We start from the raw sequence: 18,669 nt of genomic DNA on the forward strand, positions 1-18,669 counted from the left end.
TTGGTGGTCATTAAGGCTGTCTGCAAATATTTCAGCTCTTCTGTCTCTGTCTTCCACTCTGGTCACATGGCCTTCTCTGGCCACTTTAACTTTGGGAAGCCATATGACTTACTTTGCTAATGAAATGTGAGCATGACTTCTGGGTGTGTACTCTACTGGGTGTGTATTCTCTTTTCCTCTGTGTGTGTATGTTCAGTCACTCAGACATGCTCAGCTCCTTGCAACTCTTTGGAATGTAGCCCACAGGCTTCTCTGCACATGGTATTTTCCAGGCAACAATACTGGAGTGAGTTGCCATTTCCTCCTTCAGGGGATCTTCTTGACCCAGGGATCAAACTTTCATCTCCTATATCTCCTCCATTGCAGACAGATTCTTTATTCTGTGCCATTGTGAAGCTCCTTTCTTCTCTGTAAGGGTTAGTTGATATTCATGATGTCAGTCACACCATCAGCTTGGATTCCTGAATGACTGTGAATAGGAGAACCTCTACTGACTTGTAGCAGATAGGTAATGTGAATGAGAAATAAACCTTTGTTATTTTCAGCCACTGAGATTTTGCCTTATCTAAACTGTCCTGAGGTGGGATCAGAGTATGTTTGTTATGCATCACTGAAATCTTCTTTTGATTCTATCTAAAGATCTTAAATTATACCCAAATTGGATACCCTCCAAAATTTCCAAACATGATGTATCCATTCAGTGGTGCTCAGGAAACAAAATTTTGAAATTGGGAGGAAAAGTTTATAAGGACGAGCTCAGTTCTAGGGATCAAAGCCATTGTTGGACAGCCATGGAGGAGATTTGCTTTAGTTACTTGAGTAATTTTTCACACATACTTATTTTTTTTTTTTTTAATATATTAAGATCTGCCAGATTACTAAGTAAATCTTACTGGAGGTATTTCTTTAAAATATTAATAGGAGCAAAGGCTATTTAGATGTTGACCTGAAATTAGGAAAAGGCAAGATTTCTCCCAAGGGCCCTATTTTCAACCATGACTAAGTAAAGCTTGGCAGGGGAGTGAAGGGGGCACCGAGGATGGAAAGGTCACTCGGCCATTTTGGCGGATGAAATAATGCGGAGTTCTGGAATTGGCCTCCACCCGACGTGCTTACGGAAGTGAATCTGGACAGAGCAAAGCTGGAGTCAACCAGGTCTCTTCTCCTCCTTGTACTTCCCTTCTTCCTTGTTCTGTTCCCTCATTTCTACCCTCATTTCCTTGCTTACCTCTGCAAAGAGACCTTCTTTATGGACACTTCAGTTTATTGTTTAACTCACAAATGATTTTTAACATCCATTTTCCAGGGCAAGTCATGTAAAAATACAGGACTTTATGGTGTTGAGAGGTCAGAAATTAAGAGGTTTGCATACTTGGTTTTGCCTTCACGTCCCTTCGTTGTCTCACTTGCTTTTACTTGGTCCTCAGCCTCCCCTTTTCCACTTCTCCCTTGATCGTTCCTTAGCTTGATGCCCACACTCCTTTCCTTTGTGCGTCAATCCCGGTGTTAAGGAGGGAGGGGCAATGTCCAGGGGCACAATGAAGATAGTCATGTCGGCATCCTTTATAGGTAATTGTACATTAATGGTGTTAGAAGACTTGCCTTTGCCTTCGCAATCAGGAAGATCAGATTAAGCTTAATATCTGAAAGCACTCCCCGCTGACACTGAGACAAAATTTTTTTGTCCATGTACTTCAATTGAAAGAAAACTCTTGATATGATCACTATGTGACGATGGTTTTTCAGATCAGATAACTGAGTTGTATTTATAATTTAAGGTATTTCTGCTATGGGGATAAAAAAATCAAACAAGTGGTAGTTTAACAAAAGGATTTTGTAGAGCTTGGGTTATAGAGAATTAAGTGCTGGTAAATAGGTTTGTGTGTATATGTATGTGTTTTGTGGGCATGGAGAACTTAGGAGAAAGAATATTTTATACAGGAAATTTCCATATGGTTGCTTTTTATAGACATTAGCTCATTTCAGGGAAAACACTCTCTACTGGAAGAAACTGGAAGCATTTAGTTCTCTTTAAAGTTTGGTGCAGCAAGGGGTAGAAATGTGGAGATGCAGCTGGAAACTGAAAGATTATTTTTGCCACAGGCTTGCAGCTGTACCTACCTGTGACGCAGTGAACAATGATTTGATTATTAATCTTTCTGTGACTTGACTTATTAATCTTTCTGTTACTGAAAACTTGCTTCCTTTCCTAAAGCTGGTGGCAACAATTTACTGACTGTCTAAACCTCGAGGACTAACTTGGCTTGGGAAAATAAATCCGGTCTCCTGAAATTCATATCCTGTTAAACTGAGAGCAGCCAGCAGAGATGAGAAGGATCTCTAATGTGGGAACTGGGAATTCTGCTAAAGCGAACATCACTTCCAGCTCTCCTACATTCCCCCATGTAGAGGAAGAACTATTGGATTGAATAGTTCTTTTAGTAACCTCACTGTGTATTCCTCTTTTCCACATTTAACTGACTTAATGAAACTCAGTGTTGACCCATGGAAGGCAGAATGGGAGATGGACATAGTTAGGATGAACTGTGGAGGGAGCTTTCAGTTTCTCCTCTTTCTCTTGTCTTTTAAGTCCTGTCCGACTCTGTGACCTCATGGACTGCAGCACACCAGAATTCCCTGTCCTTCACCATCTCCTGGAGTTTGCTCAAACTCATGTGCTTTGAGTCAGTGATGCCATCCAACCATCTCATCCTGTCTCACCCCCTTGTCCTCCTGCCCTCAGTCTTTCCCAGCATCAAGGTCTTTTCCAGTGAGTCAGCTCTTTGCATTCAGGTTGCCAAAGTATGAGAGCTTCCAATGAGTACTCAGGGTTGATTTCCCTTAGGATTGACTGGTTTGATGTCCTTGCTATTCAAGGGACACTCAAGAGTCTTCTCCAGCACCACAGGTCGAAAACATCAATTCTTTAGCAGTCAGCTTTCTTTATAGTCCAACTCTCACATTCGTACATGACTACTGGAAAAACCATAGCTTTCACACTATGGACCTTTGTTGACAAAGTGATGTCTCTGCTTTTTATACGCTGTCTAGGTTTGTTGTAGCTTTTCTTCCAGGGAGCGAGTATCTTTTAATTTTATGACTGCAGTCACTGTCCTCAGTAATCTTGAAGCCCAAGAAAAAAGTCTGTCACTGTTGCCGTGTTTCCCCATCCATTTGCCATGAAGTAATAACTATATTAGCCAAGGACCCCTATTGTCTTCCTCAGCTCTTGCCATTTTGGAGTTCCATCTCTACAGTTACTTATTCAGCAGATTTTTTCCAACTAACTCGTTTTGGTTTTTCTTTTTTGCCTAAACAAATTTATTTAAAAAGAATATTATGTCTCTGTAATAGACAGATGGCAAGTATCACTTGCTGTAAGACAATAACTGTAAAAACGAAAGTAATAACAAGCAAAGTATTACGAGATTCTAGTTAGATATTGTTCCCCATGGAAGACTTGACTGTGAACTGAAGCCCACTCTCTGCTCTCAGGTTAAACAGGAGCTTAGAGAGACAAACATCTTAAATCCAGTGAAGCACCAAATGAGGCGTTGCTCTTAACTAATTAGGAGGATTAGAAAGGAAAGGCCTATATCCAAGCAAAATCGTTCCTCTTAACTCTTGTGCTCTTGTTTTCCGGGGATGGTTTTGATGGTGGAAAAAAGAGAACTTAAACACAAAACTTGCCTCCTCAGAAATGATCGAGGTCTTCTCATGTGTCATTGTCTACTCCGGTATTTCATCCAGTTCTCTAAGTGTATGTGTTCAATGAATCAAGATCTCAATACTGAACTTAGTTTCACTTGCTTTTCTTCTGAGTACTGTATTATTATTTCCTCTTGCTCTCAGATTTTCAGTAGTTCTCTCATGTGCTCACTGACACACAAGGCCTTTTGCTTCCTTTGCACCTGTGTACAGACATATGTGCCTCTTCAGATGACAGGTGATTGTAGGGAGATAACGGCTTGAAGTGTCGTGTTCAGTAGGTGTTCTTGCTGTGGCGTTGGCACAGGAAGTTTCAGATTACGTTGCCCAGCAGGTAATCTACCTGGTGCAGTGGAACCAGTGTGGATAGCTTCCCAGGGCTTGTTCCTGCAGGTGACTCCAAACAAAGACTTTTCAAACAAGGTGCTTGCTGTTACGTGGTGTCTTTCTTTTGAGGCAGCCACAGTTTATGCAGGACTAAACTGTTACCATTTTATCAGAAATTGAAAACTATGAACACGGTGTTTCTTCTGCGTCTCTTAGGGGTTCTGTGTCCAGCTGTTCTGTGGTGCTAGCAGTTTCATCTGCTTTATTGTAACCAAGCAGCACTGGCTTAAATGTGAAGAGATGAAATCTGGTGGCTGCTCTCCCCTGCCCACTCCCCCTAGAGTCCTGTGTTACATTTGTGTTTTTCCTAGGCAAGAGCTCATATGGCTGTCTCAGCTGAGAAGGCAGTCTTAACTTGTCCTTATATCCCCTGTTCCCATGATAGTGCCTGATAAGAATGGTCAACAGTAAGAAGTGAACAATTTTGTTCAGTCTTCACCATGAGCCAGATACTGTGACTGAAGGAATGATCTCGCTTCAGTTCAGTTCAGTCGCTCAGTTGTGTCCGACTCTTTTCGACCCCATGAATTGCAGCGCACCGGGCCTCCCTGTCCATCACCAACTCCCAGAGTTCACTGAAACTCACGTCCATCGAGTTGGTGATGCCATCCAGCCATCTCATCCTCTGTCATCCCCTAGCCCTCATTAAAATTTAGCGAACTGGGTACTGTCATTATCCCCACCTTTAAGGATGTAGATGCAAAAAAGTTGAGGTTCAATAATTGTACAAAATCTCCCAGCTGTTAAGTGACTGAGCTGGAATTTAAGGGCAGATGTATCTGAATTCTGAGTTCACATTTGTAACCACTATAGATAACATAGTATGATAATCTCCTCAATAAATGGCAGAGTCCTTTTACCAGAAGCTTTACAAGGACAATAAGAAAAGAATTAGTTGAAGTGACACAATCCATGTTGTGAGAGGATTTTCTTCTTGATTCACAGTTCATGCAAAGAAATAATATGCACTGACTATGAACAATACACCAAACAAAATGAAATTTAATTCTCGAATGAATTACCCGTATCTCCTTTTAAGCAAAATTATTAAAGCAGTTAAGTGTCCATGGCTGAGGCAAATGTCTCTATTGTAGTTCTGTCTGAATTTTATTCTGTAAATATTGATGTTTTTCAGCATCAGCTGGTCATCATTTTTTGCCTTGTGTTTAGACACAGAGGGTTGAATTCTCAATCTCCCTGCCTGCAGTTGTTCAAAACTCAAATTCAGAGTAATGTCCATATTTGTAATTATTGCAGCTGTGAAGCTGAAACAGGACTACTTGGTTTCAGAATGTTATGATTGCTTCCTTTTGGGAGAAAAATTTCAGAAGCATGGAAGGCAGATCTCAATATATTAAGAGAAGTATACAAAGACTTTAAGTAAAAGCAGAACTCATACTCTACAATCAGTTATTAAAGAAAGAAGAAAGAATAGACAGTTGTTCTAATGGTCAAGGAAATGTTTTCTCGGGGATAGAGGTGACTTGTTACATTAAAAACAAAAGTGAGGGAAGTGATCCTCATTTTAAGAGGATCACTTTGACAGAAATATTCTGTGTTAATTTAGTGACATGTAATTGACTGAGGGGTGGAGTTTCTATATTTCCTTCTGTATATTACCTCGGCCTCCTTTTAGTAATATTTTTTCATTTAACGATTAGGATTGTGTGGTCGGTAGTTCTAGTGAAGGTTTTTGGGGATGGAGAGGTGACTATAAAGTGAACCATTCTGGTAGCTTTTGTGGGCTAAAGTTGATCTGAAGAGTCCACACAGAAGCTGGGAATTCTTGATGCTTGGTCAGCGAAGGACTGTAAACAGGGTGTCATCTCACTTGCTTCTGTCCTTTCATTCCTTTCTCTTCACACATTGTGTGGCCCCACCATGGAGAGAACGGAAAGTAATGTCAAGTACATTTCACTGACAAACTTTTTGATATTTTTATAGAAATGGGTATGATACACCAGTAAACATGACATAGTCTGGTGGTGTTTTTGAGCTGGTATGTATGATAGAGACTGCTGAGGCAATGACATAAAGCCTCAACTTCTAGGAGATTTCTGTGTCTCTAGCATTATGCAGCAATCTAGGTTAAAGTTCAGTACATTCTGCTGCTTGAAACATGGCCAGTTCAGTTTAGTTCAGTCGCTCAGTCGTGTCCGACTCTTTGCGACCCCATGAATCACAGCACTCCAGGCCTCCCTGTCCATCACCAACTCCCAGAGTTCACTCAAACTCACGTCCATCGAGTCGGTGATGCCATCCAGCCATCTCATCCTCTGTCGTCCCCTTCTCCTCCTGCCCCCAATCCCTCCCAGCATCAGAGTCTTTTCCGATGAGTCAACTCTTCGCATGAGGTGGCCAAAGTACTGGAGTTTCAGCTTTAGCATCATTCCTTCCAAAGAAATCCCAGGGCTGATCTCCTTCAGAGTGGACTGGTTGGATCTCCTTGCAGTCCAAGGGACTCTCAAGAGCCTTCTCCAACACCACAGTTCAAAAGCATCAATTCTTTGGTGCTCAGCCTTCTTCACAGTCCAACTCTCACATCGATACATGACCACGTCAAGGACATAAAATAATATTTAGCCAAATCAAAGATTGTGTTAACTTTTCCAAAATGAATGTAAATTTTATTTTTCTGTGATTTCCCAATAAAACCTTTCTTTATGGGGAGAGGGAGAGGTTGGGAACAGGAGGATGGGAGATTATCATACATTTCAAATTATATTGATCAGAATCAAGTTTAGCTTGCTCCGGTATGTAAATTAGAGATTTGTGGTTGAGTGGAATTGATTTTGCTGAGACTAAATTAATCACAGTGCTTAATCACTGTAACCTTTAAACATTGCAGTCTTGGCCACAGCTGCAGGGCACAGTGGTGTTCCTCTGAGCTTCATGCTGTCATTTCACGAAAGGCCGAATGCCCGTGACTTGTGCAAACAAGGATTCCCACGAATCGGCTTCAGAGCTGGTTCTGTGCCCTGCAGAGGGTTAGATGGAGAATCTCTCCTGGGGCTGCTATGGCCTGTTCAACCACAGAAGGCTTTCTGTTCATATACAAGTATTTCCAGATTTTTTTTCTCCAGTAAAGTCAAATTGGCCATCATAGCTGAAGTACCTACGGAAGGCAGTCTTTAGAATGAGAATTGGGAAACACTCAGTTATGTAATTTTTTTTTTTTCTTCTTTTAAATATTTTTTTAAAAAACTGATCACATTTGGAATTATTTGCAAGGGTGAAGTGGACAATTTGGAAATAAATTCAGGAATGAGAAGGTTAATTGACTCTTCAGAACTCATCCTGAGAGCCTGCAAGGAAGATTGAGCATAGAATCTAGGTTTTGTTTTTTCCCTCAATGTTCTTTTCAGTTCCTTGGTCTCTGTTTCATGCAGCCTCCCCACATCAAACCATCATCAAGCCTCCCATAGAAATGCAAATCACTTTCCCAGTTTAGTTCCTATATCTGGAAATAGTTTTTGTGTGTATGTTTTTTTAACCCCTTTTGGGGGCTGTCCATGAAGTTTCTCAGTATAGTATCCTTTTAAAATTTTTTCTGTAACTACCATCCTTTATATCTTCCTTTTTGCTTTGTGTGCTGAATTGTGCATTCACAGTTGAAGGGATTAAATAAAGCATATTCAGTGTAATAAAGTGCAGCTGGACTAGTCGTCCTTAAAATCAGCGAGCATCTGGATTTCACAAAAACCGTACCTTATATGGACTAAAAAGTATACCAGGGACCTGCTTTAACCTCTTGATTTTATAAGTCAGGAAACTGAGAGCCATAAAAGAGAAATGACTGTTCAAGATAACTTATTATAGCCAAGCTGCGGCTGAAACTTCACTGATTTTTCTTTTTCTTTTTTTCTGTTTAAATCTCTTCTCTATGTCATTGACTCTTTTCTCTGCCAAAGAGATCCTGGTTTTCCAAGTTTTTCATAACCAGATTCCTTATAAATAGCAAGTAGTGCTCAATAAATCTGACTTAATTTGTGGTATATTCTAATATGACATGAGATCTACTTGCAACTTGCTTTGGTGAGTTGCTTATGGTAGAAGAAAGAAGTCTGAAGTCTTACCTTTAAAACAGTTTTTGTGGTTGTCCTCCCTTTTTCTGTTATACACTGGTTTGCCTAACTTCATTTATGTTTATTTTCATTGATTGGTCAATAACATTCTTAGTAAGAGAAGAGTTGAGGTGTAATGTAGTGGTTTGAACACAGACTCTGAAGTTGGAGCTTCTGGGTTGGTTCAGCCTTGGCTCTGTTACTGTCACTGTTACCTTGATGAATTTAGTTAAACCACCTGCCTAATAGAGCTGGTGAGACAGTTAAATGAGCTCATAATAGTTAAACTTTTAGACTAGTGCCGGACATGTATGAGTGTTCTTTGGATGTTAGTATTATTGTTACCAGATGATTTGTTGATATAAAAAATTCACATAACGGTTTCATGTGATTTGTGGGGCATACAGCAACATATTTTGGATCTCTTATTCCTTTGGTTCTGTAACAGCTCCTCCCCTGATGAATCTCATCAGTTTACCAGAATACCCCATCACTTAGTTCTAACACTGGATTTTCCTTCAGCTTATGGTCATGTTCAGACTGGACACACACTAGTCAGTGTCTATCCATGATGGATAAAGGAGGAAGGTAAAAGAGACTGTTAGTTCAACTTGATTGTGGAGCAGATCTTCCAAAATTATTTGTGAAAGTCTACTCTTTGCCAAACACAGAGACTCACTGATAAATAGGACATGTCATCTACTTGAGATTCCGTTCCTCTACGCAGAACCTCTGTCAGGTTCCTGCCACCCACTTATACCTCTTCCCACACTGAAACTAAACATTGTTTTAGAAAGGCACTTAATGGAATGTAATACCAGGAAACCAAAACTGTGGAGTTGCCTTTTGAAGAAACCCTACTTCCATTCTTGCCTGCATCCCCACAGGGGTCAAGGGCATCTCTTAAGATCTGCTGCCTAGAGTTTCCTGAAAGTTGGCAGTTTAAACATTCTACAGCAATCAGCTGTTGTTTTAACTCTTCAGATGAGAGACTGTTAATTCATGAGGGCAGTGACTATGTGTAGTTTATTATTATATTCACAGTATGTTTGCACATCGGAATAGATTTTGTTGTTGTTGAATGAATCTTGAGGGCTCCAAAGGGTAGAGTCCATGCCTTTTTATCTTAGCCAGAATTCTCATGCGTGGTTCCCACTTCCCTTTCTTCTTTCCTGCACCCTCTGTCCCCACCCTCATGAATTTTTTCCCAACTGAAAATGCTATAGGACAGTTTCTAGCTTCTCTTAAGGTCATCCATTGGAAGTTTTTCTTTTAATTAACTGGATTTTGTGTCTATCAGAATTAACCAGCTTTTAAAATATTTTCTGTTAACTGGAAGGTTATGTTCTGAGAAGTGTGAAGCTGAAAGAGAGGGAAGGAGGAGCAAGGGAGAAGAGGTTTTTTTCTCACTGGGTTCCACTACTCCAGACTGGGCACCCCAAATTCATTACTCTCAGAAATTTATTTTCTACATGGCAGCATGCAGACAGAACAGAAGTGCTTCACACATTGACTGTGGTAAACTAATGTGGAAAGGGTCAAGCTATGAGATGGGTTAGGGGTAGAGTAGATAGGAAAAGTGATTTCATAAAACTGTGATGCCCAGAATTTAAGGACTTACAGCATGTTCTTCCCTGTGCTCCTGGGTCTGTGTTTTCTTGGGTCACTGCCCGCCCCTGCCCCCGCCCCCACCTTGTATTTAATCCTTGTTGAATTTTTCGAAATTGGCTTGTTGATTTAAGATTATCCAAATTTGCATACCACCTTCAGCCTTGCTTTGCATCCTGAAGGAAAGGGAATGTGGATTCAGATACACAGGTTTATCTCTGACCTTTAGCTAATTATTAGATTGAGATAAATGTGTGGAGGTGACAAATTGCCTTTAATGACATTTAATCTGTAAGCTGACATTAATGTTTGGTTTGGTGTCCCAGTTTCACAGAGGCAAAAAGCATGGACTTTTATCTTAATTTGACCTGTTTAAAAGGTGTTTGTGGGCGAGTGTCAATTTCTGATTAACTTAATGGCATGTTTTACGTGGAGAGCAATCAAATATTGATATAAGAAGAGGCCACTAGACAACATATTTCCCAATCTGCCATAATTGGTCAAAACAGCAGAGGAAAGGAAGAGTTGCTAGTAACTGAATCGAAGGAGAATCTCACAGCTGTCCAAAATCCAGGACTGATGAGTAAATCTGTAGGTAGTATCTGGGAGAAGCCTCTGCTTGTTACTATTTATGACACAGATGCTGTTCCCTGAACTTTTGTGGGTGTTAGGCTAATAGATTTTAATGCCTTCATGATTCAATAAATCACTTCAAAGAGGACAGTTAAGCAAGACAGCCATTTAGTTAAAGGAGTGAAAGGCCTGAGAAGTAACATTCCTTGTGGGTGTAGTGCTGAATGGTTTGCCTTTTACCGATTAACTCTTAACTAACTAAGCATTTGTACAGGCAGCCCTCTAACAGGTGATTTCTTGATGCACTTTGACTTCAGTGTGTTTTTTTATTAGATCATTATCACTGATGATGAATAGATCTTTATTTCTAATCCTTTGGAGAAACAGAGAAACTTGAGTTCAGTGAGATCATTAACAACTGTGTCACTTTAAAGCCAAATGATAGCTTTGCTAGTTCCTCACAGCATTACTAGCTGGTCTTCCTGGTGAATGTCGTTTCCTTAATTTCCTTTCTGGAGATCAGAATGGATCTGTGTCACTCTGTTTCTGTGTGAAGAGATGGTATGTTGATGGAAGGAAGGAAAAGGTTCCAGGATTTGGAGCCTGCTCCCTGTCAATCATGTGACCATGAGCAACTTTCTCAACTTCACTGGCCTTGATGACCTTATCTGTAAAGTGGGGGCAATGAGTTGGTTAATGCAAAGCACTTAGAAAACTTCCTGGTCCACAGTAAAGATTTATGGATGGTGTTTTACTTATTTATTTATTCATTTATTTTGGAATTTTGTTATAGAATTGGAAGCAACATTCACTAAACTAAAACTAAACACTCTTTAAATTCATTGAATTGATTTGCAAGTGAAATAATAAACATACTAACATGAGACTCTAGGGGATAGATTCTGAGTTAAATCTATCTGGGTGTCCATTCTGCTGCAAATCCAGGCCAACCAAATATAGCTTCTGTACAATTAAAAGGATGATGACCCATAAAGGAAAAAATGTTAAGTCAGAGATCCTTAAGAACTTTTCCCTCTATCCCTGTTATCTGTAATGTCTTTATATAATACCTCAAGAGAAACTTCAGTGACTACAAAAGAGGGTTATAAACTGTATTTAGATAAGACTGTGTTTAGATAAGAATGTATATATAAATCAAGACTAATTTCATGGGCAGACAAGTCTCATTGAAACAGATGAGAGTAATTTTAGGAGTGCGTTTGCACTACCGCCAGGGTTTTTCTTTTCATTTTCCCTTACAATTTTGGATTCTTAAACATTTTATTTTAATGATTAACATTTTTGCCTGGCTTTTAAGTAAAGACCAGGGGCTGGGTTGAAAAGGAAGTTCTGGCCAATTTACTAGAAAACTAAGTTACTTTAATGTAGTCAGCCTTAATTATATCTTAAAATAATTTTGATGCAGCAGTATGCCTTGAAACAAGCAGGTAACGGGTGGCAAAGTGAAGCGAGTAGGTAGTGAATTGAGATCAACATGTATTATGTGACACTGCAATCAAACTATAAACAATGTTGCTTTAAAGCCTCTGAATGTTGGTTAACTTGGTTAGGGCAGTGCTGTGAGCAAATCCATTAATTATAGAGTAATTACACAGCGAGCCCCTACCTCTTTAAATAGTTCCACCTAATTTATGTTTTTCTCTCCTCTCCTTTTATTTCTCTTTATTTCTTCTCTTCGTCTTTATCTCTGTTGGTCTGTGGGTCTGTTTCTCCCTATCTCTGTATGAGTTGGTGTTCTACAGAGAAACAGAACCAATAGGAGGGTGGGTGGGTAGGGTGTGTATATATGTGTGTGTGTGTGAGAGAGAGAGAAGAGGTTTATTTTAAGGAATTGGGTCACTTGATTGTCGGAACCAGCAAGATCAAAATCTGTAGGGCAGGCTGCAGGCTGGAAACTTGACAGGAGTGGATGCTATAATCTTAAGGCAGGTTTTTTTTTCTTTTCTGGGAAACCTTAGTTTTTGTTCCTAAGGCCTTCAACTGAGTGGATGAGGCCCACCTGTATTATTGAGGGTAACCTCCTTTATTTAAAGTCAACTAATTGTAGACTTTAACCACATCTGCAGAATACCTTCACAGCAACACCTAAACTCATGTTTGATTAAATAACCTGCTGCAACAGCCTTGCCAAGTTGAAACATGAACTTAACCATCACAGTCTCTCATTCATGTTTCGTATGTCTCTCTCTCTCACACACACAAATGAGTTTATGGGGCATCCTTAGTGTTAAATATTTAACTTCAGGTAACAATAATCACAATAATAGCTAGCAGTGATTGAGCACATGTTATGTGTGTGTGTGTTCTCTTGGAAACTTTATATACTTATGACCTCATGTAATACTTTTGACATGTAATACTCCACAGATTGCATAGAGTTACTTTACGGGTAAAGAAACTAAGGCTCAACGAGTTGCTGGCTTTTCGGTGATTAAGCTCAAGATTCAAACCTTCATCTGTCTTCCTTTTTCTGTGTTCTCTTGTTTTTCTAGTATTTCCGCCCTTACTATCATCCTTGCTTATTTTGCAGTGTTGTACTTGGCTGAAGAATTTGGTATCTTCATGCTTTTTTCACCAAGGCATATTTTCAAAATAGGCAGTTCAGAATGTTGGGCAAGCCACCTGGGTTTTCAGATTAGATAACTAAAAGTGGATGGGATTACCATTACTATGCCCAGCAGACTAGTTTCTGAACTAGGCATGAAAGTTGTAAGGAGGGTCATCTCGCAGTGCCCTCTGACCTTTTTTTTTTCTTACTGATGGATTGCTTCCTTGTCTGCTGCCAAACCCCTAATGTTCTGGCTCGGTCCACAGATGGATCATTCTCAGAGGATGGATAGTGCAGCTGCAGGTCTGGCATACAGGACTTCAGGTGGTGCCCACTACTTAATCTGCAGCCAGGTTTTCACTAGAAGAAAGGCGAGGCAGCTCTCCTTGGTTTCACTGGGGAGCTGGCCTCATCTGCAGAAGCTTGTCCTAATCACATTCTTCCCCCTTCTTGGTGGCTCCCAGCCATTGTCTTCCACCTTCCCTTGCTTCGTTTTTGTCACCAGCAGCAGCTTCTGCTCGGCTGCTGGCACTCTGAAGTGGAATTTGACAGAGGTGAGAGCAGCCTTTGAGTTTCCTCTGTGCAGGTTGGCTCCTTCTAGCACACATTGGAAGCAGTGCTGACGGATGTTCGAAAATGCACACACTGGAAGGGCTTGCTTGTTGTTCCAAGGCCTAATTGGAGATCTAGGTTGGCACTTCCCTACAGCTTGGCAGGGAACAGTTCGAATGTTTGTAGATGGCTCTTGCCTTTCACCACGTGCCAACTTGAGCTCTGGCAAGTTAGCTGCAGTGGGTTTTGTCTTGACAAGTTGGAAAAGTTTCCCAACTTCAGTGACTGTGTGGCTCTTTTGGGAGCTTTACAGCTAGCAGGCAAGGGCTGCCATTTTAAAGAGCATAGACATTAATATGTTCATATTTAATATATTTGAGTGAGTATACTATGTGCTCCTTTTTATTTTGTAAATGGGCAGGACAGAGGAAAAAAGGAAGGAACAAGAGACAGAAACAGATGGACTTGACCCTGAGATGAAGGCCCTGCAGATGGCAAGGTGCTGGCTTGTGGATACTACTGGGATACATGTTTTTCTTTGAATTACTTAAGGATTATTGCAATAATTTCTTTCTTTAAACTCACTACTCTTGATTTTCATGATTTTGAAACTATCTCATTGTCCTCGGACTACTTTGAGTTTTTTCGATGGGTCTCTCTTCCTTGAATGTCTCTTAAGTATTTCTGACTTGTACCATTTCTTCTTTGAATCTCTCCTTGCTTCTCCTGTCTCCTTGGGTTTCTCCTCACTGCTAAGTTTTCAGTAGTGGCTGTATTAGTAATGCTCCAACTATGGCCCTTGGCCTAGCAGCATCAGCATGACCTGGGAAGTTGCCTAAAATGCTTGAACCAGACCTAAGACATTATGTAGAAAGGAATCTGTGTTTTACATTTTGATACACATTTTCAAAGAGATTATACTATTAATAATTTCATGGCATGTAACAGCGCTAGCTATAAGGCATAATTTAGGTCAAAGCTGTGTTCTCAGTGGATACAATTCTAGTGCCCTTAGAAATGGAGTGTCATATAAGAAAACTGGGTTGTCATTAGTTAAACAAATAATAAAGACATCTTACTTTTGTTCTTGTCCTCTAAACCAAGGCAGACCCCAGGGAGTATGGGAAATTGTGTTCTTTCTCTTCTGACTTGTTTAGGTACGAGGAACAAAGACCCACTCTAATTGCCTTAATACTTTTTGTTGTTGTTTTTAAAATAGTAAGAAAGCATTCAGGATGGGAAACCTTCCTTTAGAAGGGCCTCATATGAAGTGGAACCGAGATGGTCATAGGATCATTCTATTGTGGGTTGGTCTTGATCAGTTGTTAGGTTTACTGTTCACATTCATTCTTATTTTCTCCCTCATTTTGTTATCCACAGATAGGCAAAATAGAGAAAACAGTTGTCTTCCCATTTAAACAAAATAGTCTACCATATATCCTTCTCCTCCTGTTTGAGGAGGAGAGAGTGATCAGTGGGAAATAAACAAGGACCAGACTCCTCTCATACTTAATGAGGGGAAGGGAGTGAGCTTCTTAGGATTTATCAAAAACTGCTGATTAAACCAGTTTGCTACCCATCTTGTTATAAAGAGAACTCTCTATGGTATAATGTTGAAATGTTTTTTGTTTCTAAATTAGACTTAGAGACGTTTGGTCTTACATTAGAATATTTTGACAGTCTTTTGGTTATTATAGCAGGACTTAGTCTCTTCGGGGTCTAGGATTGAACTAATTATCCAGTCATATCTGGTAGAAAGGGATCCCACTACTGCTTATCTGAGACTGCATTGTTGTCCTGGGTTGTATGGGACTGTGATACAAATGGCCTTACTGTTTCTCTGCCTGGCTTTTCTGCAGTGTAAAACTATCCTCTGGTGACTACAAAATGCCTTTCTTTTACTTGTTGAAAGATTTCAAGGAAGACAGAAAGGGAGAGAGGGCTGTGAGGGAAGAGGAACTAATAACATGCCGTGTTTCCTGTCCCTGTTCAGCCAAAGTCTAACCTTGGATGACTGTATTCCCCTTGGTTTATTGTGAAGGCATCTCAGAAGGCCTTCCCCATGGTCATATCTCAGTTTACACTCTATAAAATTGGATTAGACAATGTTAATTCAATTAATGACTGTACTGAAAGTTTGTCTTCGTGTGCAGTGAAAACAGTAGGGCAGCCTCTAATAATCTATGGATTTAATGACTGCAACTTTGAAGAGTGTTAAGCTAAAGTGAAGTTCAGAATGGCTTGTTAACTGGGTTTATTAGCTGTTGACCTTCCCTTTCAGCATAATAGTGGCAGTCAGACCGAAGAGAGCACTACCGTCCTGATTAGCATTTATCTAAAGATAGGCTGCTGCCTCTTCCACAGTAAATTAGTTCAATCAGCCATAAAGAGCTTGAGAAATATTTTCTGCTTTATAAAAAGAATTAGCTGTTAGAACAGTTTATCTGCCATAGTGCTGTAAGATGGATTGAGCCCCTGAACGTGCTCATTTGAAGAAGGCGCCTTGAGGATATTGAGTAACTGAACAGATTTCCCTCAAGATTGATCAGGGGTCCTGGCTTTCCTGTACAAGAGTTGATGCCCTAATTTTTGCCTTTTCACCAGAGCACCACATCTGCTCCTCTTTTTGTATATTGGTTCAGTGAAGTCGAAAGCGCACTGTGTGTCACTTAGGAGATAAAATCCCGTGCTGACAGAGAGTCTGTGATTTGATTAAAGAGAAGAAAACTAAACTAAAACATGAGAAATATCACTCCCACTACCACCAAAATAAGGTTGCTAAAGAGAGGAAACGATATAATGACGGTCGTCACTTTTTGTATAGCTTGTGCTTGTGCTAAGTCGTGTCCAACTCTTTGCGACCCCATGGATGCAGTGTCTGACGTAGCCCGCCAGTCTCCTCTGTCCATAGGATTTCCCAGGCAAGAATACTAGATTGGGTTGCCACTTATTCCTCTAGGGGATCTTTCCAACCTAGAGATCGAACTCTTATCTCCTGCATTGGCAGGTGGATTCTTTATGACTGAGCCACCTGGGAAGCCCCCTTTTTGTATAGAGATCATCTTGAAAGTGAAGCATATTTTCCCAAAGAAACAAGATAATGGTTGAAGGTTAGTATTTCTGATCACAGTCTTGGCACCATGTAAGTTCTTCTCATAGTGAGTCATAAAAGTAAAGAGACAAAAATTATAAACCTTTCCAATCATTTAAAATCTTAAATTATGATCCATGTCTTTTTTTTAAAAAAAGGACATAAATGTACTGTGCGATTGATTTTTATGAAGTGCCCCAATGTACTATAAAGTATACATAGAGCATATAAAATTCCAACTCTGCTGTATCGTAAATTTGACCTCACTGAAATGAATAGGCTCACTGGATGGCAAACACTAATGAAACATTTAATTATCAACCCTCCACTTGTCTTTTTAGGATTTAGATGGGCTTCCTGGGGACTATTTTTGTGGCCAAGGTTTTCATATAACAAAATAATAAAATCTTTTCTTTAAAACAAGTATCTCTTTCTCTTGGTAAACGTTTCAATAGAGACAGCTAGTTTAATTAGAGTGAGGAACCTGAATCTGGATTTTGTAACCAAAGCTATGATCATCTTTTTTTTTTTTTAAAGAAAGCTGTTGGTATAGTTAGATATGTGATGACCTCATGAAGACTTCCTGTCGACCCCTTTGGGCACTGGTACACATACCCCGTGAAGTCCTTGCAGCTCCCTCAGACTAAAGCCACGGAGTACTTTGTGAGGGGCAGTTTGGAATGCCTCTTGTGGACAAGCTGTAGGCTTCAGATCCTTGGAAGGACCACGTAAGGAATTCCCTCTACCCATCCCTGTAACTGCTATGTTGGTTTACATTTATTGCCCAGTTACTCCAGGAAGAGTTGTCAGGGAAACATGGTTGAGTGAGCCGATCTAGGCAGCTTTAAAAAAAAAAAAAAAAGGATGAAAATACTACACTAAGTGAAAGAAGCCATTCACAAAAGATCACATATTATATAATTCCATTTATATTGAAGTATCTAGGATAGGCTCATCTATGGCAACTGAAAGTAGATGAGGGGATGCCTAGGGCTGAGGGAGGTGGCAGAGCTGGAGAGTGACTGCTAATGGGCACAGTGTTTTCTTTTTGGAGTGATAAAAATATTCTAAAATTAGACCATGGTGATGGTTGTGCAGCTAAAAGCCATTGAATTGTATACTTTAAATGGGTGAAGCATATCATATGCAAATTGTATCTCAGTAAAGCTATTATTTAAAAAATAAAACAGGTACTGTGTTTCATTGAGTTAAATAGTATGACCAAAGAGGAAAAAGTTTTAAGCATTGAGCATCCCTTGTAAGGTATGTATATATTCATACAGCTGTAATGAGTGTTATCCAAGTGTGAACCATGTTGTGCCAGTCATGATATGCACCTGAATTGCAGAGAAAGAGGAAGGACCTTTTAAATGAGAGGATGTCATGCACTGGGAAGCAGTCTTGATTAGAGCAAGGTCTTTGTAGCTCCAGGGTGGCAAGTTTGGTTAGTCTGCGAGTCCAGGAGTTACTGGCAAGTATCTGGTATTCTTTGGTAGAGAAAGTGTAGCCCAAAGTGTTTGATAATACATTGGCAATAGTTTTGAACTATCATTCCAATAAATTGATGGGCTTCCCAGGTGGCACTGGTGGTAAAGAACCCACCTGCCAATGCAGGAGACATGAGAGATTCGGGTTCAGTCCCTGGGTTGGGAAGATCCCCTGGAGAAGGGCATGGCAGCCCACTCCAATATTCATGCCCAGAGAATCCCACAGACAGAGGAGCCCTGTGAGCTACAGTCTGTGGGGTTGCACAGAGTGGGACATGACTGAAGTGACTTAGCACACACAGCACACGTGCACTTGGCGTCTAACTCTGCTCTCCCCAGTGGCACATATGAAAACAAACCATTAGTATTCCTGTTTCCTATTTTATGCCACCACCTAAAACATTTCAAACTCATGTGAAATGCTTTTGATGATGTGAGTTGGAGGCCATCTGTGAGAACCTCTGCTGTATAGGAAATTCTTGTTGTTTGGTTTTTAAATCCATTTCATCATCCAGGCAAATTAAGCAAATGACTCACCCTCTCTAAAAGCTCCCACCTCCTCATTTGTAAGTGGGGACGTGATGGTGTTGGCCCTGGGGTGTCGGGGGGTTAGGTAAAGTGCAGTACCTG

The 18,669-nt window shown here is 40.2% G+C and overlaps 1 protein-coding gene and 1 pseudogene across 16 annotated transcripts in view; both read left to right on the forward strand.

Annotated features, from left to right (window-relative positions):
* Window positions 1-8,135, forward strand: part of LOC147345027 (large ribosomal subunit protein eL38 pseudogene) — a 54,027-nt pseudogene extending 45,892 nt beyond the window's left edge. The window contains exon 1 of the transcript XR_015154491.1: window positions 1-8,135. This exon is cut by the window's left edge and continues 45,892 nt beyond it. The product of XR_015154491.1 is annotated as a large ribosomal subunit protein eL38 pseudogene (transcript).
* AUTS2 (activator of transcription and developmental regulator AUTS2) overlaps window positions 1-18,669 on the forward strand; it is a 1,218,095-nt gene that overhangs the window by 416,563 nt on the left and 782,863 nt on the right. The gene's annotated exons all lie outside the window — the stretch shown is intronic.

The sequence above is a fragment of the Bos grunniens genome, chromosome 25 (assembly GCF_055505025.1).
Source record: "Bos grunniens cultivar Pamir isolate PY7600 chromosome 25, Bosgru_T2T1.0, whole genome shotgun sequence".
NCBI classification, from domain to species: domain Eukaryota; kingdom Metazoa; phylum Chordata; class Mammalia; order Artiodactyla; family Bovidae; genus Bos; species Bos grunniens.